General features: G+C 44.9%; 1 pseudogene; it reads right to left on the reverse strand.

Moving 5' to 3' along the window:
• Positions 1–392: 392 nt before the first annotated feature.
• The window catches only part of LOC130298174 (oocyte zinc finger protein XlCOF7.1-like), a 43519-nt pseudogene continuing 16631 nt past the window's right edge, over positions 393–27280 (reverse strand).

The following is a 27280-nucleotide window of genomic DNA, read 5'->3' on the forward strand; positions in this document are numbered from 1 at the left end:
GCAGGGATACGGTCCTCCAGCAGCGTCCTTCAGCAACAGACCTCCAGCAGCGTCCATGGATCTCCTCCCCCGGTCAGCAGCAGCCAGGTAAGCACGCGGCCTTGCGGCCTACTCCCCGCAGGATCCACTACCCTCTATTTGCAGAGAGGGGGGGGAAAGGATGCTCCCGTCAGGTGTCCCCAGGTGCAGGGGGGTGCGAGAGAGGGGCCAGAGCCCCTATTGCAGCAGGATATTGACGAAATTTAAGGATATTAATCCAGGATGGCAGGAGCTCCCTCAAGGCACGTCCGCTCAGGCAGCCATGCAGACCACGCCCCCGTCAGGGACATTATTACATTTATTATAAGTCTAGTGTGCGGAGATGAATATAAGAATAATAAATAATATAAGAAAGAAAACTTTTATTAACATTTGGTAACAAGTTTGGAGATGCAGTATATGATATATATATAAATGTCAGATATCCTATGTACATGGTTAATATATAGATGTGTTATCTGCATCATTAATTGCTCTGAATTGGCTTCTCCCTTGTGTGAGTTCTTTGATGTCTAACAAGACTTGATTTCACAGTAAAACATTTTCCACACTCAGCACAGCAAAATGGCTTCTCTCCTGTGTGAGTTCTTTGATGTGTAACAAGATGTGATTGCTGAGTAAAACATTTCCCACACTCTGAGCATGAAAATGGCTTCTCCCCTGTGTGAGTTCTTTGATGTTGAACAAGATTTGTTTTGTCAGAAAAATATTTCCCACATTCTGAACATGAATATGGTTTCTCCCCTGTGTGAGTTCGTTTATGTTTAACAAGACTGGATCTCTCAGTAAAACATTTCCCACATTCTGAACATGAATGTGGTTTCTCCCCTGTGTGAATTCGTTTATGTTTAACAAGACGGCATTTCTCAGTAAAACATTTCCCACATTTTGAACATGAATATGGTTTCTCCCCTGTGTGAGTTCTTTGATGTGTAAAAAGATTTGATTTGCCAGTAAAACATTTTCTACATTCTGAGCATGAAAATGGCATCTCCCCTGTGTGAGTTCTTTGATGCTGAACAAGACCTGATTTCTTATTATAACATTTTCCACATTCTGAACATGAAAATGGCTTCTCATCTCTGTGAGTTCTTTGATGTGTAACAAGATGTGAATGCTGAGTAAAACATTTTCTACATTCTGAGCATGAAAATGGCTTTACTCCTGTGTGAGTTCTTTGATGTCGAACAAGCTTTGATTTCTCAGTAAAACATTTCCCACATTCTGCACATAAATATGGTTTCTCCCCTGTATGAGCTCGTTTATGTTTAACAAGACTTGATTTCTCAGTAAAACACTTTCCACATTCTGAACATGAAAATGGCTTCTCTCCTGTGTGAGTTCTCTGATGTACTACAAGACTTGATTTCTGAGTAAAACATTTTCCACATTCTGAGCATGAATATGGTTTCTTTCCTGTATGAGCTGGTTGATGTCCAACACCCCTTCTGTGACTTTTATTTTGCTGAACATCCTGTGATGACTGAGAAGACAGGACCTGTATATAAGGATGAGATGACAGATCTTGGCTGTGAAGGGCTGAGGGTGTATCTGGGATAATGGAATGTTCTTCATATGTATCTTGTGTGATATCATCATCTGCTTTATAATCTGAAGATATAAGATTCTCCTCTGATCTCCTGCTACAAGAATCTGCAGAGAATAACACAGATTTTATTATCAGTATTAACCCCTTAACAACCCAAAAAATTTAAGCTATCGTGTTTTCTTTTTCCCCTCCTCTCCTCATAGCCATAACTCTTATTTTTCCTTCTACACTGGGTTTAAGAGCTTTTTTTTTGTGGGACCGATCTTACATTGTATTAACTGTGCATTAAATATAAGTCCGGTCCATACAATCACAGCGATATCTAATGTGTATAGTTTTTGTTACACTTTACTACTTTAAAAAAAAAATTACAACAAAAATATTAAAATTATTGAAAGGGGTTAGTTTACATTTTTAAAAACATCTTTGAAATGTTTGGTCCCTCTATAGGACTTGTATGAGCAGTCATTGGATTGCTCATACAGATCAGTACAGTATTTACTGCATTGATCCATTAGAGCCGACCATAGACAGGTTGTATAAATAGCAGAGTCCCGGCAGTGACAGAGTCCTAGCAATCATGTTATGTGCCGTAAAATTGACTTGTTCTCCTCATAGATCAGGTTGGTACGATCGATATGTATAACATAGTGTTATCTTTTACTCCGTTTTTTATTTTATTTTTATTTAAACTTATTTTAATAAAAAGTGAGTAAAGAGCTGTACAGTGTAAGTACAGACCATGGAAGTCTATGACAAAATCCCATTCAGCACAGCATGATGTATACAGAGTGAGGACAGCTGCATAACACAGTCACTGACTACAGACACAATACAACCTAATACAACCTAAACCGGGAACCTTAACCACAATAGACATATATTTACGTCCATTGCTGGCTTCAGTTATGTGAAGTGCACTCAGGAGTTGAGCGCGCTTCATACCCGGTGGGTCTCGGTTTCTGTCAGCAACCAGGACCTGAGGCTAATACCGGACATCGCCGATAGCTGCTGTATGTTCTTTTTGTTGTGTAGTTCTTTGCAGTCTGACCACAATGCTCTCTGCTAATATCTCTGTCAGTGTCAGGAACTTTCCTGAGCAGGAGCAATTCCCCATAGCAAACCAATCCTGCTCCGGACAGTTCCTGACATGGACAGAGGTGTCAGCAGAGCAGTGTGGTGAGACTGAAAAGAACTACACAACTCACTGTGGAGCATACAGCAGCTGATACCGTGGCCAGGGGTAATCAACTGGCGGACCGCGGTCTAGATCCAGACCGCGGCCGCCAGTAATGCCCGCAGACCCCCCCCCCCCCATTTGGCTGGTCCCGCGGCAAGTTACCGTAAATGAGCTGGGGCAGGGACGCTGTCGCTTTAAAACGTCCGCGCATATGCACGGCCGCCGTCACGGACGTGTCCCTGCCCCCTGCTGCTAAGCAACAGAAGGAGATCCCGCCGCCGAGAGCTGCAGCTTCCTTACAGTACAAGTTGCGGACTCTACCGTATGAAGGTGGGTAAGTTCTGGTCTCCGCTGGGGATAAAATGTGTACTGTACTTTATAATGGCAGAGGGGTGGGGGGCCCCGTAGGAGTGTGGAGGACGACGGAGGAAAGGGAGGATGGGGGGCTGTAGGAGTGTGGAGGATGGGGTGCTGTAGCATTGTGGAGGATGGGGGGCTGCAGGAGTGTGGAAGATGGGGGGGGCTGCAGGAGTGTGGAGGATGGGGTGCTGTAGCAGTGTGGAGGATGGGGTGCTGCAGGAGTGTGGAGGATGGGGGGGCTGCAGGAATGTGGAAGATAGGGGGGATGCGGCATCCTCCACACTGCTACAGCCACCCATCCTCCACACTGCTACAGCCCCCCATCCTCCACACTGCTACAGCCCCCCATCCTCCACACTGCTACAGCCCCCCATCCTCCACACTGCTACAGCCCCCCATCCTCCACACTCCTGCAGCCCCTCCCCCATCCTCCACACTGCTACAGCCCCCCATCCTCCACACTGCTCCAGCCCCCCATCCTCCACACTGCTCCAGCCCCCCATCCTCCACACTGCTCCAGCCCCCCATTCTCCACACTCCTGCAGCCCCCCATCCTCCACACTGCTACAGCCCCCCATCCTCCACACTGCTACAGCCCCCCATGTTGTTCAAGGTACATACCGTAAATAAATAAGCCCTACCCTGAAAATAAACCCTAGTGTGTTTTTTGTGACTAAAATTAATATAAGAGAAACACGGTAAGTACTGGAAGGGTTAAGATTTGTAAATAGAAGTAATTTACAATTCTGAATAACTTTCTAGCACCAGTTGATTAAAAAGAATTGTTATTCCTTGTCACCTGCCTTGTTTGCTTTAGCCATGGAGCCCCTGGCGACTCTCATCCGCTCTTCCCCTGATGTTACTGGTGCTGCGATTGGCTCCTCGAACTACAAGGCGTGCCTTTTTGCAGATGACATCCTTCTCTCTCTTACCCGCCCTCTAACCTCCCTCCATAACCTTTTCCGTCTACTCTCTGATTTCTCTCACTTTTCTGGACTGATGGTCAATGCCTCGATTCTGAAACCCTTTTCTGCAACATTCACACACTCAGAAGCTGATCTGTCTCAACTTCGACTTGCCTGCCCCTGCCCCCACCCTTTCTTATCTTGGCCTGTCCCTTACTCCTTCTATCTCCCAACTCTATTCTGCTAACTACCTGCCAATGTACCGTTCTCTCCGTTCTGATATGTGCTCCTGGGATGTCCCTTATCTGCCCTTGGTCAGCAGGGTGTCTACTGTGAAAATGGTTATTTTGCCGAAACTCCTTTATTTGTTTCGGACCCTGCTGATCCCGGTCCCATCTGCCGAGCTCAGGAAACTGTAATTTGAAGTCTCCTCCTTCATTTGGTGACAGAAACGTCCAAGGGTTCCTTCCACTATTATGCATTACCACAAGAGCCTAGGTGGTCTTTCTGTCCCTAACTTTCTTAAATATTACTATGCTGCCCGATTGAGCCAGCTGGCCTGTTCTTTTGCACCCTCTGATACTCCCATATGGGTTCACCTGGAATCCACTCTGCTCCTGCCTCATACCTTTCCTGCACTCCTGTGGTCCTCTCTCCCACTACGTTCCCTCCTCTGCTCTTCTCACTTTGTATTCTCTTTCTCTGTGGTGATTGGTCCATTTCCACTTTCGTCTCTCTCTTCACCTTTAACTCCTTTATTGGGGAACCCGTCCTTCTCTCCTGGGCTTTTCCTGGTGGTCATCTCAGAAACGGTTGACTTATTATGCCTTCCTCCTCAGGGGTCGCCTTCTGACACTGGACGAATTTCGGTCTCGCTACCATCCTCCGGAGTCAGAATGCCTCAGGATACATCAGGTCTTCTCTTTTCTTCTCTTCTTACCCTCTCTGCACCCCTCCTCTCCTCTTTCTAGATTTGAACGCTTAGTGCTGTACTCTCCCACCCGTAAAGGGTTACTCTCGGTGCTCTATAGCCACATGAATGCACCTCCGTCTTATGTTTAGTTGACATTTATGTTACAATGGGAGGCTGCCTTTCGCACATCCCTACCGCTCACTGTATGGCACTCATGCTGTACCTCCCTCAGTAGGGGTAGTTGGCAGGTCTCTTACGGAGACATCTCTCAAAATTCTACATTGAGCCTATTATGTCCCTACAAGACTGAATAGGATCTTTCCTCCTTCCCCGCCACTGTGCTTCCGAGGCTGCTCCCACCTTGGTACTATGCATCATACCTGGTGGTCATGTCCATTGATTAGGAGATTTTGGTCATCCGTGATCTCTCTTCTCAGGGAAGTCACTGGATTTGCTTGCCCGCTTCATCCAACCTTCTGCCTTCTTAGTCGTGCCCCATAAATTGTTACGCTTAGCTCAATTAATTCTTATGGCTGCTAGAATCCACGTGGCGGGAAATAGGAAATCTCCTTCCCTGTCTCTCGACAGGGTAGTCGAATGTGTCAACTAGTCGAATGTGACAATGCTATCAGAGACGATGTGGTTGCTCATTTTGATTGTTTGTGGTCCCCCTGGATGTCTTCGTCCTATTGTCCTGATGTTAGGTATACCTTTACTCTGTATTATTCTCTACGCACTGACAATTTTGTTCTCTTGTATATGTGCTGCTCTATATGTAAGCTGACATTGCATGCCCACTGTTTGTTACAGAGTTTTATTACTTTCTATTTTATTCGGGTTGCGTCCCGAACTGTTTCCTTTTTATGCAATCTTTCGATTTTACAATAAAATGTATACGTTTGCTACTAAAAAGAATTGTTATTCATCGGAGTACCCCTTTAAAAAATTCCATAAAAAATTATTACAGTCGGTGACTGAGCAGAATCTGTGACTGTTCTCTGCAATTAGTGGCTACTACTCACCTGGGTGGTTACCTGTAGGAATGTCTTCCTTATACTGCTCATCACTGCTCATATTTGTCTCTTCTTCTTCTTCCCTTAAGTCTGTGGTATTACTATAGATCAGATCTTTCTCTGTAGGAATGTCCTTCTGATACTGCTCATCACTGCTCACATCTGTCTTTTCTTCTCCTTCCCTTAAGTCTGTCTTATTACTATAGATCAGATCTTTCTCTGTAGGAATGTCCTTCTCATACTGATCATCACTGCTCACATCTGTCTCTTCTTCTTCCCTTAAGTCTGTGGTATTACTATAGATCAGATCTTTCTCTGTAGGAATGTCCTCCTTATACTGCTCATCACTGCTCACATCTGTCTCTTCTTCTTCGTTTATGTTTGTAGCATTAATATAGATCAGATCTTTCCCTGTAGGAATATCCTCCTTATACTGCTCATCATCGCTCACATCTGTCTCTGGAGCATTAATATTGTTCGGATCTTCACCCTGATTCATAAGATGTGGAAGGAATATTGTAAAAGTCATCAGACCGTAGAAGTCACGTGGGATGTTATAGATGAGGAGTCATGGAGGGTGAGGGGACTGACCACAGGAGCTTCACAGCCCTTCTACAGATCTTAGGGAATATCTCCATCTACCTGATCATCCTGTGGAAGAAGAGAACGGGGACACCTCTCTAGTGCTGTTCTCTTACTGGATCTCACTGTAGGGAACACATACAGAGACTGAATTCATTCTTTACATACAAATAATGAGAGGACATGTTTATATAGTCATGTCTATTACCTGGTGATGTGAGGGGCTGCTGATCCTCCATCATAACCTGATCCTTGTACTGATCCTTGTGTCCTTCTACATACTCCCACTCCTCCATGGAGAAGTAGACCGCCACGTCCTGACACCTTATAGGAACCTGACACATAATGATACAGTCATCACCCCGACCCCTCCAGTGGTGTTACTGTATAATGTCCCAGCATTCCCAGCAGTGTCACCTCTCCAGTCATCACCAGACCCCTCCATTACTGTACAATGTCCCAGCAGTGTCACCTCTCCAGTCATCACCAGACCCCTCCATTACTGTATAATGTCCCAGCAGTGTCACCTCTCCAGTCATCACCAGACCCCTCCATTACTGTATAATGTCCCAGCAGTGTCACCTCTCCAGTCATCACCAGACCCCTCCATTACTGTATAATGTCCCAGCATTCCCAGCAGTGTCACCTCTCCAGTCATCACCAGACCCCTCCATTACTGTATAATGTCCCAGCATTCCCAGTAGTGTCACCTCTCCAGTCATCACCAGACCCCTCCATTACTGTATAATGTCCCAGCATTCCCAGCAGTGTCACCTCTCCAGTCATCACCAGACCCCTCCATTACTGTATAATGTCCCAGCAGTGTCACCTCTCCAGTCATCACCAGACCCCTCCATTACTGTATAATGTCCCAGCAGTGTCCCCTCTCCAGTCATCACCAGACCCCTCCATTACTGTATAATGTCCCAGCAGTGTCACCTCTCTAGTCATCACCAGACCCCTCCATTACTGTATAATGTCCCAGCAGTGTCACCTCTCCAGTCATCACCAGACCCCTCCATTACTGTATAATGTCCCAGCAGGGTCACCTCTCCAGTCATCACCAGACCCCTCCATTACTGTATAATGTCCCAGCAGTGTCACCTCTCCAGTCATCACCAGACTCCTCCATTACTGTATAATGTCCCAGCAGTGTCACCTCTCCAGTCATCACCAGACCCCTCCATTACTGTATAATGTCCCAGCAGGGTCACCTCTCCAGTCATCACCAGACCCCTCCATTACTGTATAATGTCCCAGCAGTGTCACCTCTCCAGTCATCACCAGACCCCTCCATTACTGTATAATGTCCCAGCAGGGTCACCTCTCCAGTCATCACCAGACCCCTCCATTACTGTATAATGTCCTAGCAGTGTCACCTCTCCAGTCATCACCAGACCCCTCCATTACTGTATAATGTCCCAGCAGGGTCACCTCTCCAGTCATCACCAGACCCCTCCATTACTGTATAATGTCCCAGCAGTGTCACCTCTCCAGTCATCACCAGACCCCTCCATTACTGTATAATGTCCCAGCAGTGTCACCTCTCCAGTCATCACCAGACCCCTCCATTACTGTATAATGTCCCAGCAGTGTCACCTCTCCAGTCATCACCAGACCCCTCCATTACTGTATAATGTCCCAGCAGTGTCACCTCTCCAGTCATCACCAGACCCCTCCATTACTGTATAATGTCCCAGCAGTGTCACCTCTCCAGTCATCACCAGACCCCTCCATTACTGTATAATGTCCCAGCAGTGTCACCTCTCCAGTCATCACCAGACCCCTCCATTACTGTATAATGTCCCAGCAGTGTCCCCTCTCCAGTCATCACAAGACCCCTCCATTACTGTATAATGTCCCAGCAGTGTCACCTCTCCAGTCATCACCAGACCCCTCCATTACTGTATAATGTCCCAGCATTCCCAGCAGGGTCACCTCTCCAGTCATCACCAGACCCCTCCATTACTGTATAATGTCCCAGCATTCCCAGCAGGGTCAACTCTCCAGTCATCACCAGACCCCTCCATTACTGTATAATGTCCCAGCATTCCCAGCAGTGTCACCTCTCCAGTCATCACCAGACCCCTCCATTACTGTATAATTTCCCAGCAGTGTCACCTCTCCAGTCATCACCAGACCCCTCCAGTACTGTATAATGTCCCAGCATTCCCAGCAGAGTCACCTCTCTAGTCATCACCAGACCCCTCCATTACTGTATAATGTCCCAGCAGTGTCACCTCTCCAGTCATCACCAGACCCCTCCATTACTGTATAATGTCCCAGCAGTGTCACCTCTCTAGTCATCACCAGACCCCTCCACTACTGTATAATGTCCCAGCATTCCCAGCAGTGTCACCTCTCCAGTCATCACCAGACCCCTCCATTACTGTATAATGTCCCAGCAGTGTCACCTCTCCAGTCATCACCAGACCCCTCCACTACTGTATAATGTCCCAGCAGTGTCACCTCTCCAGTCATCACCAGACCCTTCCATTACTGTATAATGTCCCAGCAGTGTCACCTCTCCAGTCATCACCAGACCCCTCCATTACTGTATAATGTCCCAGCAGTGTCACCTCTCCAGTCATCACCAGACCCCTCCATTACTATATAATGTCCCAGCAGGGTCACCTCTCCAGTCATCACCAGACCCCTCCATTACTGTATAATGTCCCAGCAGGGTCACCTCTCCAGTCATCACCAGACCCCTCCATTACTGTATAATGTCCCAGCAGTGTCACCTCTCCAGTCATCACCAGACCCCTCCATTACTGTATAATGTCCCAGCAGTGTCACCTCTCCAGTCATCACCAGACCCCTCCATTACTGTATAATGTCCCAGCAGTGTCACCTCTCCAGTCATCACCAGACCCCTCCATTACTGTATAATGTTGCAGCAGGGTCACCTCTCCAGTCAGCACCAGACCCCTCCATTACTGTATAATGTCCCAGCATTCCCAGCAGTGTCACCTCTCCAGTCATCACCAGACCCCTCCATTACTGTATAATGTCCCAGCATTCCCAGCAGTGTCACCTCTCCAGTCATCACCAGACCCCTCCATTACTGTATAATTTCCCAGCAGTGTCACCTCTCCAGTCATCACCAGACTCCTCCATTACTGTATAATGTCCCAGCAGTGTCACCTCTCCAGTCATCACCAGACCCCTCCATTACTGTATAATGTCCCAGCAGTGTCATCTCTCCAGTCATCACCAGACCCCTCCATTACTGTATAATGTCCCAGCAGGGTCACCTCTCCAGTCATCACCAGACCCCTCCATTACTGTATAATGTCCCAGCAGTGTCACCTCTCCAGTCATCACCAGACCCCTCCATTACTGTATAATGTCCCAGCAGTGTCACCTCTCCAGTCATCACCAGACCCCTCCATTACTGTATAATGTCCCAGCGGTGTCACCTCTCCAGTCATCACCAGACCCCTCCATTACTGTATAATGTCCCAGCATTCCCAGCAGTGTCACCTCTCCAGTCATCACCAGACCCCTCCATTACTGTATAATGTCCCAGCAGTGTCACCTCTCTAGTCATCACCAGACCCCTCCATTACTGTATAATGTCCCAGCAGTGTCACCTCTCCAGTCATCACCAGACCCCTCCATTACTGTATAATGTCCCAGCAGTGTCACCTCTCCAGTCATCACCAGACTCCTCCATTACTGTATAATGTCCCAGCAGTGTCACCTCTCCAGTCATCACCAGACCCCTCCATTACTGTATAATGTCCCAGCAGGGTCACCTCTCCAGTCATCACCAGACCCCTCCATTACTGTATAATGTCCCAGCAGTGTCACCTCTCCAATCATCACCAGACCCCTCCATTACTGTATAATGTCCCAGCAGTGTCACCTCTCCAGTCATCACCAGACCCCTCCATTACTGTATAATGTCCCAGCAGTGTCACCTCTCCAGTCATCACCAGACCCCTCCATTACTGTATAATGTCCCAGCAGTGTCACCTCTCCAGTCATCACCAGACCCCTCCATTACTGTATAATGTCCCAGCAGTGTCACCTCTCCAGTCATCACCAGACTCCTCCTTTACTGTATAATGTCCCAGCAGTGTCACCTCTCCAGTCATCACCAGACCCCTCCATTACTGTATAATGTCCCAGCAGTGTCACCTCTCCAGTCATCACCAGACCCCTCCATTACTGTATAATGTCCCAGCAGGGTCACCTCTCCAGTCAGCAGCTCCATCATCTTGTTGATGAGTTCTCTGATCTTCTGTTCATCCATTTCCTCATGTATCAGGGAGTCAGGTGGGGGCCCCGGGATTGGGCTCAGGGTTCTTCCCCATCCTTCACACACAGGGGCCCGACAGCGCCCACTAGAGGACTTCTTCACTACTGTGTAATCCTGTGTATGGAGAGACACATTATTATCACTACATACATTCCCAGAATCCCTCACCTCTCCAGTCATATCCATCTGTGATTACATAGATAAGAATGAGGTCATGTGACATCACTCCCAGAATCCCTCACCTCTCCAGTCATATCCATCTGTTATTACATAGATAAGAATGAGGTCATGTGACATCACTCCCAGAATCCCTCACCTCTCCAGTCATATCCATCTGTTATTACATAGATAAGAATGAGGTCATGTGACATCACTCCCAGAATCCCTCACCTCTCCAGTCATATCCATCTGTTATTATATAGATAAGAATGAGGTCATGTGACATCACTCCCAGAATCCCTCACCTCTCCAGTCATATCCATCTGTTATTACATAGATAAGAATGAGGTCATGTGACATCACTCCCAGAATCCCTCACCTCTCCAGTCATATCCATCTGTTATTACATAGATAAGAATGAGGTCATGTGACATCACTCCCAGAATCCCTCACCTCTCCAGTCATATCCATCTGTTATTACATAGATAAGAATGAGGTCATGTGACATCACTCCCAGAATCCATCACCTCTCCAGTCATATCTATCTGTTATTACATAGATAAGAATGAGGTAATGTGACATCACTCCCAGAATCCCTCACCTCTCTAGTCATATCCATCTGTTATTACATAGATAAGAATGAGGTCATGTGACATAACTCCCAGAATCCCTAACCTCTCCAGTCATATCCATCTGTTATTCCATAGATAAGAATGAGGTCATGTGACATCACTCCCAGAATCCCTCACCTGTCCAGTCATATCCATCTGTTATTACATAGATAAGAATGAGGTCATGTGACATCACTCCCAGAATCCCTCACCTCTCCAGTCATATCCATCTGTGATTACATATATAAGAATGAGGTCATGTGACATCACTCCCAGAATCCCTCACCTCTCCAGTCATATTCATCTGTTATTACATAGATAAGAATGAGGTCATGTGACATCACTCCCAGAATCCCTCACCTCTCCAGTCATATCCATCTGTTATTACATAGATAAGAATGAGGTCATGTGACATCACTCCCAGAATCCCTCACCTCTCCAGTCATATCCATCTGTTATTACATAGATAAGAATGAGGTCATGTGACATCACTCCCAGAATCCCTCACCTCTCCAGTCATATCCATCTGTTATTACATAGATAAGAATGAGGTCATGTGACATCACTCCCAGAATCCCTCACCTCTCCAGACATATCCATCTGTTATTACATAGATAAGAATGAGGTCATGTGACATCACTCCCAGAATCCCTCACCTCTCCAGTCAGCCGGAAGAGTATCTGTAGGGTGAGGTTTATGATCCTGTCAGCCATCTTGTTCCTGTCTCTCTCCATGGTTGATGGGTCATCCAGGAGAATTCTCTTATATAGAAGATATCAGCAGAGGATCCTGGATTGGAGAAACCTGAAGGGAAGAAGAGGAGACAATGAGAAATGGCGGCTGCTAATAGAAACAACAACAGAGAAAGAAAGAGACAAATACACAGAAAGTTCTGGATCTTGTGATCTTCTTCCTTAAGTCATAAAACCTTGTGGATCTGAAGGGGTTAATAGTAATGTCCCCTCCCCCAGCGCTCCTGATGTCACCACAACCGTATATACCTCCACCTGCAGACTGTACAGGAGCCGTGTACTTACAGGACCTGTGATGATGTCACCGTCATGTGATCAGTCACATGGAGGAGGAGAAGTCACATGATCAGGGGCTGCTGCTCTAGGCTCATCTGCTCAGTGTATGCAGGACTCTGCTGTGCTGGTTGTGATCGCTGCTGGATGAGCTGAAGTTATGTGTATGCAGCAGAGCTGTGTGTGTGTGATGTGCGTGGTGCAGAGCTGTGTATGTGTGTGTTATAAATGTCTGCAGCAGAGCTGTGTGTAATGTACATGTAGCTGAGCTGTATGTGTACAGTAGAGCTGTATATGTGTAATGTACATGTAGCTGAGCTGTATGTGTACACAGTAGAGCTGTATATGTGTAATGTACATGTAGCTGAGCTGTATGTGTACACAGTAGAGCTGTATATGTGTAATGTACATGTAGCTGAGCTGTATGTGTACACAGTAGTGCTGTATATGTGTAATGTACATGTAGCTGAGCTGTATGTGTACACAGTAGAGCTGTATATGTGTAATGTACATGTAGCTGAGCTGTATGTGTACACAGTAGAGCTGTATATGTGTAATGTGCATGTAGCTGAGCTGTATGTGTACACAGTAGAGCTGTATATGTGTAATGTGCATGTAGCTGAGCTGTATGTGTACACAGTAGAGCTGTATATGTGTAATGTACATGTAGCTGAGCTGTATGTGTACACAGTAGAGCTGTATATGTGTAATGTACATGTAGCTGAGATGTATGTGTACACAGTAGAGCTGTATATGTGTAATGTGCATGTAGCTGAGCTGTATGTGTACACAGTAGAGCTGTATATGTGTAATGTACATGTAGCTGAGCTGTATGTGTACACAGTAGAGCTGTATATGTGTAATGTGCATGTAGCTGAGCTGTATGTGTACACAGTAGAGCTGTATATGTGTAATGTACATGTAGCTGAGCTGTATGTGTACACAGTAGAGCTGTATATGTGTAATGTACATGTAGCTGAGCTGTATGTGTACACATTAGTGCTGTATATGTGTAATGTACATGTAGCTGAGCTGTATGTGTACACAGTAGAGCTGTATATGTGTAATGTGCATGTAGCTGAGCTGTATGTGTACACAGTAGAGCTGTATATGTGTAATGTGCATGTAGCTGAGCTGTATGTGTACACAGTAGAGCTGTATATGTGTAATGTACATGTAGCTGAGCTGTATGTGTACACAGTAGAGCTGTATATGTGTAATGTGCATGTAGCTGAGCTGTATGTGTACACAGTAGAGCTGTATATGTGTAATGTACATGTAGCTGGGCTGTATGTGTACACAGTAGAGCTGTATATGTGTAATGTGCATGTAGCTGAGCTGTATGTGTACACAGTAGAGCTGTATATGTGTAATGCCCATGTAGCTGAGCTGTATGTGTACACAGTAGAGCTGTATATGTGTAATGTACATGTAGCTGAGCTGTATGTGTACACAGTAGAGCTGTATATGTGTAATGCCCATGTAGCTGAGCTGTATGTGTACACAGTAGAGCTGTATATGTGTAATGTACATGTAGCTGAGCTGTATGTGTACACAGTAGAGCTGTATATGTGTAATGTACATGTAGCTGAGCTGTATGTGTACACAGTAGAGCTGTATATGTGTAATGTACATGTAGCTGAGCTGTATGTGTACACAGTAGAGCTGTATATGTGTAATGTACATGTAGCTGAGCTGTATGTGTACACAGTAGAGCTGTCTATGTGTAATGTACATGTAGCTGAGCTGTATGTGTACACAGTAGAGCTGTATATGTGTAATGCACATGTAGCTGAGCTGTATGTGTACAGTAGAGCTGTATATGTGTAATGTACATGTAGCTGTGCTGTATGTGTATACAGTAGAGCTGTATATGTGTAATGTACATGTAGCTGAGCTGTATGTGTACACAGTAGAGCTGTATATGTGTAATGTACATGTAGCTGAGCTGTATGTGTACACAGTAGAGCTGTATATGTGTAATGTACATGTAGCTGAGCTGTATGTGTACACAGTAGAGCTGTATATGTGTAATGTACATGTAGCTGAGCTGTATGTGTACACAGTAGAGCTGTATATGTGTAATGTACATGTAGCTGAGCTGTATGTGTACACAGTAGAGCTGTATATGTGTAATGTACATGTAGCTGAGCTGTATGTGTACACAGTAGAGCTGTATATGTGTAATGTACATGTAGCTGAGCTGTATGTGTACACAGTAGAGCTGTATATGTGTAATGTACATGTAGCTGAGCTGTATGTGTACACAGTAGAGCTGTATATGTGTAATGTACATGTAGCTGAGCTGTATGTGTACACAGTAGAGCTGTATATGTGTAATGTGCATGTAGCTGAGCTGTATGTGTACACAGTAGAGCTGTATATGTGTAATGTACATGTAGCTGAGCTGTATGTGTACACAGTAGAGCTGTATATGTGTAATGTGCATGTAGCTGAGCTGTATGTTAACACAGTAGAGCTGTATATGTGTAATGTGCATGTAGCTGAGCTGTATGTGTACACAGTAGAGCTGTATATGTGTAATGTACATGTAGCTGAGCTGTATGTGTACACAGTGGAGCTGTATATGTGTAATGTGCATGTAGCTGAGCTGTATGTGTACACAGTGGAGCTGTATATGTGTAATGTACATGTAGCTGAGCTGTATGTGTACACAGTAGAGCTGTATATGTGTAATGTACATGTAGCTGAGCTGTATGTGTACACAGTAGAGCTGTATATGTGTAATGTGCATGTAGCTGAGCTGTATGTGTACACAGTAGAGCTGTATATGTGTAATGTGCATGTAGCTGAGCTGTATGTGTACACAGTAGAGCTGTATATGTGTAATGTACATGTAGCTGAGCTGTATGTGTACACAGTAGAGCTGTATATGTGTAATGTACATGTAGCTGAGCTGTATGTGTACACAGTAGAGCTGTATATGTGTAATGTACATGTAGCTGAGCTGTATGTGTACACAATAGAGCTGTATATGTGTAATGTACATGTAGCTGAGCTGTATGTGTACACAGTAGAGCTGTATATGTGTAATGTGCATGTAGCTGAGCTGTATGTGTACACAGTAGAGCTGTATATGTGTAATGTACATGTAGCTGAGCTGTATGTGTACACAGTAGAGCTGTATATGTGTAATGTACATGTAGCTGAGCTGTATGTGTACACATTAGTGCTGTATATGTGTAATGTGCATGTAGCTGAGCTGTATGTGTACACAGTAGAGCTGTATATGTGTAATGTACATGTAGCTGAGCTGTATGTGTACACAGTAGAGCTGTATATGTGTAATGTACATGTAGCTGAGCTGTATGTGTACACAGTAGTGCTGTAGATGTGTAATGTACATGTAGCTGAGCTGTATGTGTACACAGTAGAGCTGTAGATGTGTAATGTACATGTAGCTGAGCTGTATGTGTACACAGTAGAGCTGTAGATGTGTAATGTACATGTAGCTGAGCTGTATGTGTACACAGTAGTGCTGTATATGTGTAATGTACATGTAGCTGAGCTGTATGTGTACACAGTAGAGCTGTATATGTGTAATGTACATGTAGCTGAGCTGTATGTGTACACAGTAGAGCTGTATATGTGTAATGTACATGTAGCTGAGCTGTATGTGTACACAGTAGAGCTGTATATGTGTAATGTACATGTAACTGAGCTGTATGTGTACACAGTAGAGCTGTATATGTGTAATGTGCATGTAGCTGAGCTGTATGTGTACACAGTAGAGCTGTATATGTGTAATGTACATGTAGCTGAGCTGTATGTGTACACAGTAGAGCTGTATATGTGTAATGTACATGTAGCTGAGCTGTATGTGTACACAGTAGTGCTGTATATGTGTAATGTACATGTAGCTGAGCTGTATGTGTACACAGTAGAGCTGTATATGTGTAATGTGCATGTAGCTGAGCTGTATGTGTATACAGTAGAGCTGTATATATGTAATGTACATGTAGCTGAGCTGTATGTGTACACAGTAGAGCTGTATATGTGTAATGTGCATGTAGCTGAGCTGTATGTGTACACAGTAGAGCTGTATATGTGTAATGTACATGTAGTTGAGCTGTCCAGCGGGTGAAACTGAAAGTATTTAAAACGTCACCATTTTCCTCTAAATATATATATGTTACTATTGAAGTGAAACTTTCAGCAGATGTTGGTAATAATCCAAGTGATTTATAAATAATAAATAATATCAGAAATGATGTGTAATAATGTGAAATGATACAGGGATAAGTATTGAAGACATTTCCGGATATTTCTGTAATCCTTTGTACAGACCCTTTGTTGGTGATGACGTCTTCATCTTCCTGTATGGAGACTGTAGTGTTCTGCATTGTTCTGGGGGGATTTTGTCCCATTCTTTAATACAAACTGTTTTCAAATCCTGAAGGTTCCGCGGGCCACTTCTATGAATCACGATCTTCAGTTCTTTCCATACATTTTCTATGGGATATAAGTCATGTGATCGGCCCTTATAGAGCTTTATGTTCTGTGGAACCATTTGAGAGTATCCTATGTGTTTGGGATCGTTGTCCTCTTCTCGCCCTTGTCTTATCATCATCCCGGTAGATGGCAGCAGAGTTTTGTCAAGATGAGTCTGTAAATTTACCCATTCATCCTTCACCAGTACCAGGGGCCTTGTTGGGTCTTTAACCCCTTAAGGATTGAGCGCTTTTTTACCTTAAGGACTGAGCCCTTTTTTTGCACATCTGACCACTGTCATTTTAAGCATTAATAACTCTGGGACGCTTTTACCGATTATTCTGAGTGTTTTTTCGTGACATATTCTACTTTATTTTGGTGGTAAATTTTCGTCGTTATTTGCATCATTTTTTGGTGAAAAATCCCCAAATTTCATGAAAATGTAGCATTTTTCTAACTTTGAAGCTCTCTGCTTGTAAGGAAAATGGATATTCCAAATAAATTATATATTGATTCACAAATACAATATGTCTTTGTGTTGACATCATAAAATGGAGATATTTTAACTTTTTGAAAAAATTAGAGGGCTTCAAAGTATAGCAGCAATTTTAAAAATTTTCATAAAAATTGCAAAATCTGAAGGGAGAGATGTCACAGAACTACAACTCCCAGAATGCCTGGGCAGTCTAGGCATGCTGAGAGTTGTAGTTTGGCAACACCTGGAGGGCCACTGTTTGGGCACCACTATAATAGTGGTGTCCAAACTGTGACCCTCCAGATGTTGCAAAACTACAACTCCCAGCATGCCTAGACAGCCTATGGCTGTCCGGGCATGCTGTGAGTTGCAGTTTGGCAACCACTAGAAGGGCAGCAGTAAAGATCGCTTTACTGCCCCCATCCTCCCCCCGACCCCCCCACCATCGCTTCCTTACCTGCGCCACTGATCTCCGCAGTCTCCACCGATGATCGGCGGTCCCCACGGCATCTTCTGTTCAGGTACCCACTGCCATCCTCTCCCCCCGCACTGCCCAACATCCAGGGGTGGGCAGAGTGGGGGGGGTTTCCATGGCAACCCCGTCTTGCGCTGCCTTTGGTCAGAATTAATTTCTGACTAATGGCAGGGGATAGGAGATTGCAGCACTGCAACCTCACTCCTATCCCTCGGGATAATCGGGGCTGTCACTGACAGCTCCAATCATCCCTATTTTCCGGGTGATCGGGTAACAGAGACCCCATCAGCCCGGAATAGCAGAAAATCGCATGTTTGAATTGAAATGCGATTTTCTGCGATCGCCGACAATGTGCCGGGATGCTTGTTGAATGATTACAGCAGGCATCCCGTTCCGGTCCCCCACCGGCTAGCGGCAGGAACCGGAATTCCCACGGGCGTATGCATACGCCCTACATCCTTAAGGACTTGGTATGCAGGGCGTATGCATACGCCCTACGTCCTGAAAAAGTTAAAAGATCAGGGGCACAGGCCATGGCTGAGGGCAGAGCCACAAAAAAGAGGTGCTAGAGGAGGGAGGGGCTAGTCCTACACCCACTCTGTGCCCACATACATATAGTTTTAGGCTCCACATAAGTGACAGGCCCATGTCCAATTTAAACTGCACGTCCTACGACATGATACCAGTATCAGCGCTATAAATGTGTTTCTCACCACCTTGTGCACTTTCATTCCCCCCTTCATCACCCCCTCAACCATTTCATACCCCTTGTGCCATTTCATTCTCCCTCTTGATCCCTCCAATGCCACGTTGTTCCTTCCCTGTTAACCCTCCAGTGACATAATTTTCCCCCCTTTATCAGGCCCTGTGCCTCATAATTGACCAACCTCCCTAGTCTCCCCCCCCGAGGCACATAATTTCCCCACCAAAACCTAGGGCAGGGCCTTCCAAACTGGGTACCGTGACCCATTAGTGTGTTGGCGGCAGTCCACGGGTGTGTTGCAGGACCCGTCCCACAGCAGCTGCCGTTGGTCACTGTTCTTAAAGGGGCACTCCAGCATTCTGAACATTTTCTTTAGAACGTTCGGAGGCCATGATCATGATGTCACAGCCACGCCCCCTTGTGATGTCACGCTACGCCCCTTCCATTCATGTCTATGGGAGGGGGCGTGTCGGCAGGAACGGTCCCTCTCATAGACATGAATGGAGGAGCGTGGCGTGTCATCCCGATCAGACATCTCCTCTCCTTTGGATAGGGGATAAGATGTCTAGCAGCAGAGTACCCCTTTAAAGATGTCTGATCACAGGGGTCCCACCGCTGTGAACCCCCCCCCCCGATCTCCATGCAGCACCGGGAATTCTATACAACATGTCTGGGTTCCCAGGGCATTAGATGTGATGTAACTCCATGCCCTATCGTGCCGTCACGCCCCACCCCCTCCATGGTGGATTCCCCACTGTAAACATCCATCACTATGAGGCACCCTTGTTGGGAAACATTGCCTTACACACTGCCATGACCACCTTATTGAGATCAGGAATCAGCAGCAGCTCCCCATGGATTATAACCATTGGATGGAGAAGAAACTAATATTGAAAAGCAAATTTTTATTTAACATTTGTAACAAGGTTTGGGACCAGTTTATATACATTAAGGTCAAATATTCTAGTACCTGGGTGAGTATTTTTTTATAATTATACTTTTTCAATGTTAGTTTATTGCTCTCTCTTATGACTCGGACTGCAATGGGTGAAGTATTTGTACTATTTCACAAGATGGAAGGTTACTTTCCAGTGTGAGCTCTGCTGTCCGAGTAAAACATTTCCCACATTCTGAACATGGAAATGGCTTCTTTCCTGTGTGAGTTCTTTGATGTTCTACAAGATCCGATTTCCACATAAAACATTTTCCACATACTGAACACGGAAAAGGCTTCTCTTCTGTGTGAGTTCTCTGGTGTTCAACAACCTGCGAGTTACTAAAAAAAAAAATTCCCTCATTCTGGGCATGAAAATGGCTTGTCCCCTGTGTGAGTTCTGTGATGTCTGAAAAGATTTGATTGCTGAGTAAAACATTTTCCACATTCTGAACATTCAAATGGTTTATCTCCTGTGTGAATTTTTTGATGCCTAATAAGACTTGGCTGATGAGTATAACATTTTCCACATTCTGAACATGAAAATGGCTTCTCTCCTGTGTGAGTTCTTTGATGTTTAACAAGATATGATTTATAGATAAAACATTTCCCACATACTGAACATGAATATTGCTTCCCCCTTGCACAATCTCTTTGATGTCCATCATTCCTTCTGTGACTTTTATTTTGCTGAACATCCTGTGATGACTGAGAAGACAGGACCTGTATATAAGGATGAGATGACAGATCTTGGCTGTGAAGGGCTGAGGGTGTATCTGGGATAATGGAATGTTCTTCATATGTATCTTGTGTGATATCATCATCTGCTTTATAATCTGAAGATATAAGATTCTCCTCTGATCTCCTGCTACAAGAATCTGCAGAGAATAACACAGATTTTATTAATAAATGTGCCCATATTTATAGTCTTTTTAGTAGAACATTATAAGTGCAGCATGTGACATCATGGAACCTTCTCCCCGTCCTCCGGATAATAAATAGTTAATGCGCACATAATATAGGTTCCCTATTACCTAGTCAGCAGTACAATGATGGGGTAACTCCGCCCCTGTGTACTAGCAGGACCTTAGAATAATTAAAGTGTTACTCCACCCACAGACATCTTATCCTCTACCCAAAGGATCGGGGGTAAGATGTCTGATCATGGGGGTCCCATTGCTGGATCCCCTGCAGCACCCGGGATTCTACACACTGGCCCTCATTTACTTAGAGAATCGGGTTGTAAGTCTATGTTGCTTTCTTACCCTGGTATTTATTATTATGTCGCACGTGGGTTTTGTTGGTTTTGGTTTCCAATTCCTTTGGTTTCCAACTCCTCCTCTGAATTCAACAAATTCGGGTTGGAAACCTTTATAAATACGTGGGAAAGCTCAGAAATGTCGGGTTACGCCCCTTTTCCGGGTTTGGGAGAATCCACATCGGGTCAGTCGGGAAAAAATGTTGCATCGTGTCGGAGACTGGCGCACGATGTCTGTGACATGGCGCAGACAAAGATGCGACAAAAAAAAAACGACAAAAGAAGTCGGGTTTAGAATAGTAAATGAGGGCCATTATGTTCAGAACACTGGGTCTGGGCGGCCAGAGACGCCACGCCCCTTCGTCACACCACGCCCCCTCCATTCATGTCTATGGGAGGGGCCGTACTGTGATGTCTCCAGCCGCCATAACCCAGCGGTATAAACGTACTGTTAGGAATGCCGAATCCCCCGATCCACAGGATAGGGGATAAGAGGTCTGTGGGTGGAGTACCCCTTTATAGGAGGCTCCCATAGGGGATATAAGGCTCCAGTAAACCACACCCCTACAGTTTATTTCGTCCTATGTAGTCGGCCTTTTGTTACTGTCCCTGTTTTGGACGCTTCTCTTTTGGGGAAGGATTTTGGACGGCGTTTATCATTGTGTTTACCCTTTTTTTCCTGTCTATATTTGGCGCTATTTTGGCACAAATGCTTCACTTACACCTACATTGATGAATGCCTCATCTTTTCCCAGATACAGGGGTGTGGAAATTTTATAAAAAAACTACTTGTCCACGGGACTAAAATGGAGCAAAATCTACTTGTCCCTCCTGAGGATCCACTTGTCCGGCCAATTTTCGCTTTTACGCTCTCGTTTTTTCCTCCTCGCCCTATAATAGCCATAATTACCTACTATAATGATACCTACCTACTATAATGATAACTACCTACTATAATGATACCTACCTACTATAATGATAACTACCTACTATAATGATACCTACCTACTATAATGACACCTACCTACTATAATGATAATTACCTACTATAATGATACCTTTTAATTTTTCAATAACATATTCTCTGAACCAAAAAAATATATAAATATATATTAAGGGAAGTGAAATTGAAATAGTAAAAGATAATTTAGCAGATTTGGTGTTTTCTTTTCTGCGCCATTTACCTTGTGGTTGAGGTAACATGTTAGTTTTTTTTACTTTAGGCGCCTGATTACAGCGATACCAGATTTGTATCGTTTACGTCATGTTTTACTAATTCTGGACTTTTTCAAATTTTTTTTAATTGCCATTTTTTAACCCCTGTAGCTTTATTTTTTTTCCGCATACCAGGCTGTATGAGGGTTCATTTTTTGCGCCATAATCTGTTTTTTGTATCGGTACCATTTTGGTATCGATCTGACTTTTTAATCGCTTTTTAACTTTTTTTTTTCTGGGATATTATAAAAATTTCAAATCTGTGGTTTGGTATTTTTTTTACATTTACCGTACGGGATACATAATGTTATATTTTAATAGGTTGTACAATTACGCACGAAGCGATACCAAATATGTTTATTTTTATTATGTTTACGTGTTTTTATATAGGAAAAGGGGGTGATTTGAACTTTTAACATGGAAGGGGTTAATGCAGTGGTCTTCAAACTGTGGCCCTCCAGATGTTGCAAAACTACAACTCCCAGCATGCCCGGACAGCCAACGGCTGTCCTGGCATGCTGGGAATTGTAGTTTTGTAACATCTGGAGGGGCACAGTTTGAAGACCACTGGGTTAATGTGTGTCTTTCAAACTTTTATTAAAATTTTTTTTTTTTTTTTTTACACTTTATTAGACTTATGTGGAATCATTAGATTCCTCAGACAGATGAATAGATTCTATTGAACTCTATTAATCTGTGAGCTCTGTGATCCATTGATAGTCTGGTCCAGCCAGGATCTATCAATGACAGAGCTGGGACAGCTGGAAGCAGAGGTAAGTCCTCCATAGTGGATCGCCCCCCTGCGATCACGCTGCAGGGGGGCGATCCACCCCACTAGCCCACCAGGGAGCGTTCACATCTCCCTTTAGACGCCGCTGTCAGCTTTGACAGCGGCGATCTAAAGGGTTAATAGCCAGCATGCTGGCTATTAGCGGCGGCCCCCGGCTACTGAGAACAGCCGGGGGCGGCAGAGTATGGAGCGGGCAGGAATCCGGAGCCCGCTCCATACTCCCCTGTGAGCGCCGCATACAGTCTCCCCGTGCAGACGTGCGGGGAGCGAAGGCAGAGGACGGAGGTCTGCACGGGGAGAAAGAAGCCATGCCCCCTCATCTCCCTCCCCCCCCCCCCCCGCACGTCTGCAGAGCAGGGGAGAGAAGACCAATACACAGCTTCTCATCTCCCCTGCTCTGCTTCGGAGGACACAGGCTGCAGCGTATGGAGCGGGCAGGAGTCGGGATCCCGCTCCATACAGACTGCAGATCCGCCGCACTTGTCAGGTCCGGCCCTGCTTGCCCGAAGCCGGGCTAAGGGCCGGACAAATTCACCTGCCCGGCGCCCAAAACTGCTAGTCCGGGGCGTCGGGCGATAGAAATTCCACATCCCTGCAGATATATATATACTGTTAAGATGTTATTTTTTTTCCTATCAACTGGCTCAAGAAAGTTAAACAAATTTCAAAATAGCTTCCATTAAAAAATCTTATTCCTTCCAGTACTTATCCGCTGCTGTACACTACAGAGGAAGTTGAGTTGTTCTTTTCTGTCTAATTACATTGCTCTCTGCTGACACCTCTGCCCATATCAGGAACTGTCCAGAAAGAATAGGTTTGCTATGGGGGTTTGCTCCTGCTCTGGAAAGTTCCTGTCATGGACAGAGGTGGCAGCAGAGAGCACTGTGGTCAGACTGGAAAGAACAACAACTTCCTCTGTAGTATACAGCAGTTGATAAGTACTGGAAGGATTAAGATTTTTAAATAGAAGTCATTTACAAATCTGTTTAACTTTCTGACACCAGTTGATTTAAAAAACAAAAAAAAAGTTTTCTATTGGAGTACCCCTTTAACGACGCAGGACGTATATTTACGTCCTGCGCCGGCTCCCGCGATATGAAGCGGGATCGCGCCGCGATCCCGCATCATATCGCGTCGGTCCCGGCGCTCATCAACAGCTGGGACCCGCGGCTAATACCACACATCGCCGATCGCGGCGATGTGCGGTATTAACCCTTTAGAAGCGGCGGTCAAAGCTGACCGCCGCTTCTAAAGTGAAAGTGACCCGGCTGCTCAGTCGGGCTGTTCGGGACCGCCGCGGTGAAATCGCAGCATCCCGAACAGCTTGCAGGACACCGGGAGGGTCCTTACCTGCCTCCTCGGTGTCCGATCGGCGAATGACTGCTCCGTGCCTGAGATCCAGGCAGGAGCAGTCAAGCGCCGATAACACTGATCACAGGCGTGTTAATACACGCCAGTGATCAGCATAGGAGATCAGTGTGTGCAGTGTTATAGGTCCCTATGGGATAACAATGATCAGTATAAGAGATCAGTGTGTGCAGTGTTATAGTCTCCTATGGGATAACAATGATCAGTATAAGAGATCAGTGTGTGCAGTGTTATAGGTCCCTATGGGATAACAATGATCAGTATAAGAGATCAGTGTGTGCAGTGTTATAGGTCCCTATGGGATAACAATGATCAGTATAAGAGATCAGTGTGTGCAGTGTTATAGGTCCCTATGGGATAACAATGATCAGTATAAGAGATCAGTGTGTGCAGTGTTATAGGTCCCTATGGGATAACAATGATCAGTATAAGAGATCAGTGTGTGCAGTGTTATAAGTCCCTATGGGACCTATAACACTGCAAAAAAATGTTTAAAAAAAGTGTTAATAAAGGTCATTTAACCCCTTCCCTAATAAAAGTTTGAATCACCCTCCTTTTCCCATAAAAAAAATAACAGTGTAAAAAAATAATAAACATATATGGTATCGCCGCGTGCGTAAATGTCCGAACTTTAAAAATATATCATTAATTAAACCGTACGGTCAATGGCGTACGCGCAAAAAAATTCCAAAGTCCAAAAAAGCGTATTTTGGTCACTTTTTATACCATTAAAAAATGAATAAAAAGTGATTAAAAAGTCCGATCAAAACAAAAATCATACCGATAAAAACTTCAGATCACGGCGCAAAAAATGAGCCCTCATACCGCCCTGTACGTGGAAAAATAAAAAGTTATAGGGGTCAGAAGATGACATTTTTAAACGTATACATTTTCCTGCATGTAGTTATGATTTTTCCCAGAAGTGCGACAAAATCAAACCTATATAAGTAGGGTATCATTTTACCCGTATGGACCTACAGAATAATGATATGGTGTCATTTTTACCGAAATATGCACTGCGTAGAAACGGAAGCCCCCAATTGTTACAAAATGGTGTTTTTTTTCGATTTTGTCGCACAATGATTTTTTTTTCCGTTTCGCCGTAGATTTTTGGGTAAAATTACTAATGTCACTGCAAAGTAGAATTGGTGATGCAAAAAATAAGCCATAATATGGATTTTTAGGTGGAAAATTTAAAGGGTTATGAATTTTAAAAGGTAAGGAGGAAAAAACAAAAGTGCAAAAACGGAAAAACCCAGAGTCCTTAAGGGGTTAAAGGAAATCTGTCATCAGAATCACCCGCACTAAACCTGTTACACGGGCTTGTAGTGCGGGTGATCCTGATTAAAACGCTTCTTACCTGGTTAAAAATGGTTCAGCGGTTCTTCAGATATCTATATTTTTAGTTTTCTGTTATTCCCTGGCTTGGGACTCAGTGGGAGGTGTTATCATCTGGGACTCGGCCACACGTCTTTCTAAGTGGGCGGAGCTGCCACCCGGCTCATGAATATTCATGAACTTATCCTCCTGGTCTAACTCCTTGCGCCGCGTTCCGTACACCCGGAAGCGGCATTCTCCCCCCGGCTTCACTCAAGCTGCGGCCCTATACAAGTAAGAAGACGGGCTGCATAAGTGAAAAGCCGGGGGTGGGAGGAAGGGAGGGACTTGTGTATTTATTCACAAACTGAAGGAACAAGCAGGTTATATATATATAGATATATTTGTGTGGATAAGTTCATGAATATTCATGAGCCGGGCGGCAGCTCCGCCCAGCTAGAATGACGTGTGGCCGAGTCCCAGATGATAACTCCTCCCACTGAGTCCCAAGCCAGGGAAATAACAGAAAACTAAAAATATAGATATCTTAAAGGAGTAGTCCAGTGGTGACTCAGTGGTGAACAACTTATCCCCTATTCTAAGGATAGGGGATAAGTTGCAGATCGCGGGGGGTCCGACCGCTGGGGCCCCCTGCGATCTCCTGTACGGAGCCCCGACAGCCCGCGGGAAGGGGGCGTGTCGACCTCGGCACGAGGCGGCGGCCGACACGCCCCCTCAATACAACTCTATGGGCAGAGCCGAAGCGCTGCCTTCGGCAATCTCCGGCTCTGCCATTGAGATGTATTGAGGGGGCGTGTCGGCCGCCGCCTCGTGCGGGGGTCTACACCCGCTATATCAGCGGAGAGCCGGGGCCCCGTACAGAGAGATCGCAGGGGGCCCCAGCGGTCGGACCCCCCGCGATCTCAAACTTATCCCCTATCCTTAGGATAGGGGAGAAGTTTTTCACCACTGGACTACCCCTTTAAGAAGCGCTGAACCATTTTTAACCAGGTAAGAAGCGTTTTAATCAGGATCCCCCGCACTACAAGCCCGTGTAACAGGTTTAGTGCGGGTGATTCTGATGACAGATTTCCTTTAACCCCTTAAGGACAGACCAATTTTTTACCTTAAAGGGTACCTCTCATCAAAAAAACTTTTGATATATTATAGATTAATATATGCAGAATAACTTTACAATTGGATGTTATTAAAAAATATGCTTCTTTCTATTTAATTTTCCACTTTGAAAAATGACCACTAGGGGTCTCCCTACCAGTCCTGGCAGCAAACATTTCAGACTCATGCTGGAGTCCTAAACACTACGAGCTGCCAGTCTGCTTTGTTCACAAAGGAGAACACTCAGAGCTGCCAGCCTGCTTTGTTCACAGCCTGTTTGGCTGTGAACAAAGCAGGCTGGCAGCTCTGAGTGTTTAGGACTCCAGCATGAGTAAGAAATGCTTGCTGACAGGACTGATCGGGAAAAATACAATAGAAAGAAGCATATTTTTCATTAACATGCTATTGGAAAGTTATTCAACATTCATTAATCTAAAATATATCAAAAGTTTATTTGATGAGAGGTCCCCTTTAAGGACCGGTTCTATATTTTTTTATTTGACATGTATCTCTTTAAATGGTAATAACTTTAGAACACTTTTTCTGAGCGGAGCGATACTGAGATTGTTTTTTC

This window comes from Hyla sarda, assembly GCF_029499605.1.
Source record: "Hyla sarda isolate aHylSar1 chromosome 1 unlocalized genomic scaffold, aHylSar1.hap1 SUPER_1_unloc_3, whole genome shotgun sequence".
NCBI classification, from domain to species: domain Eukaryota; kingdom Metazoa; phylum Chordata; class Amphibia; order Anura; family Hylidae; genus Hyla; species Hyla sarda.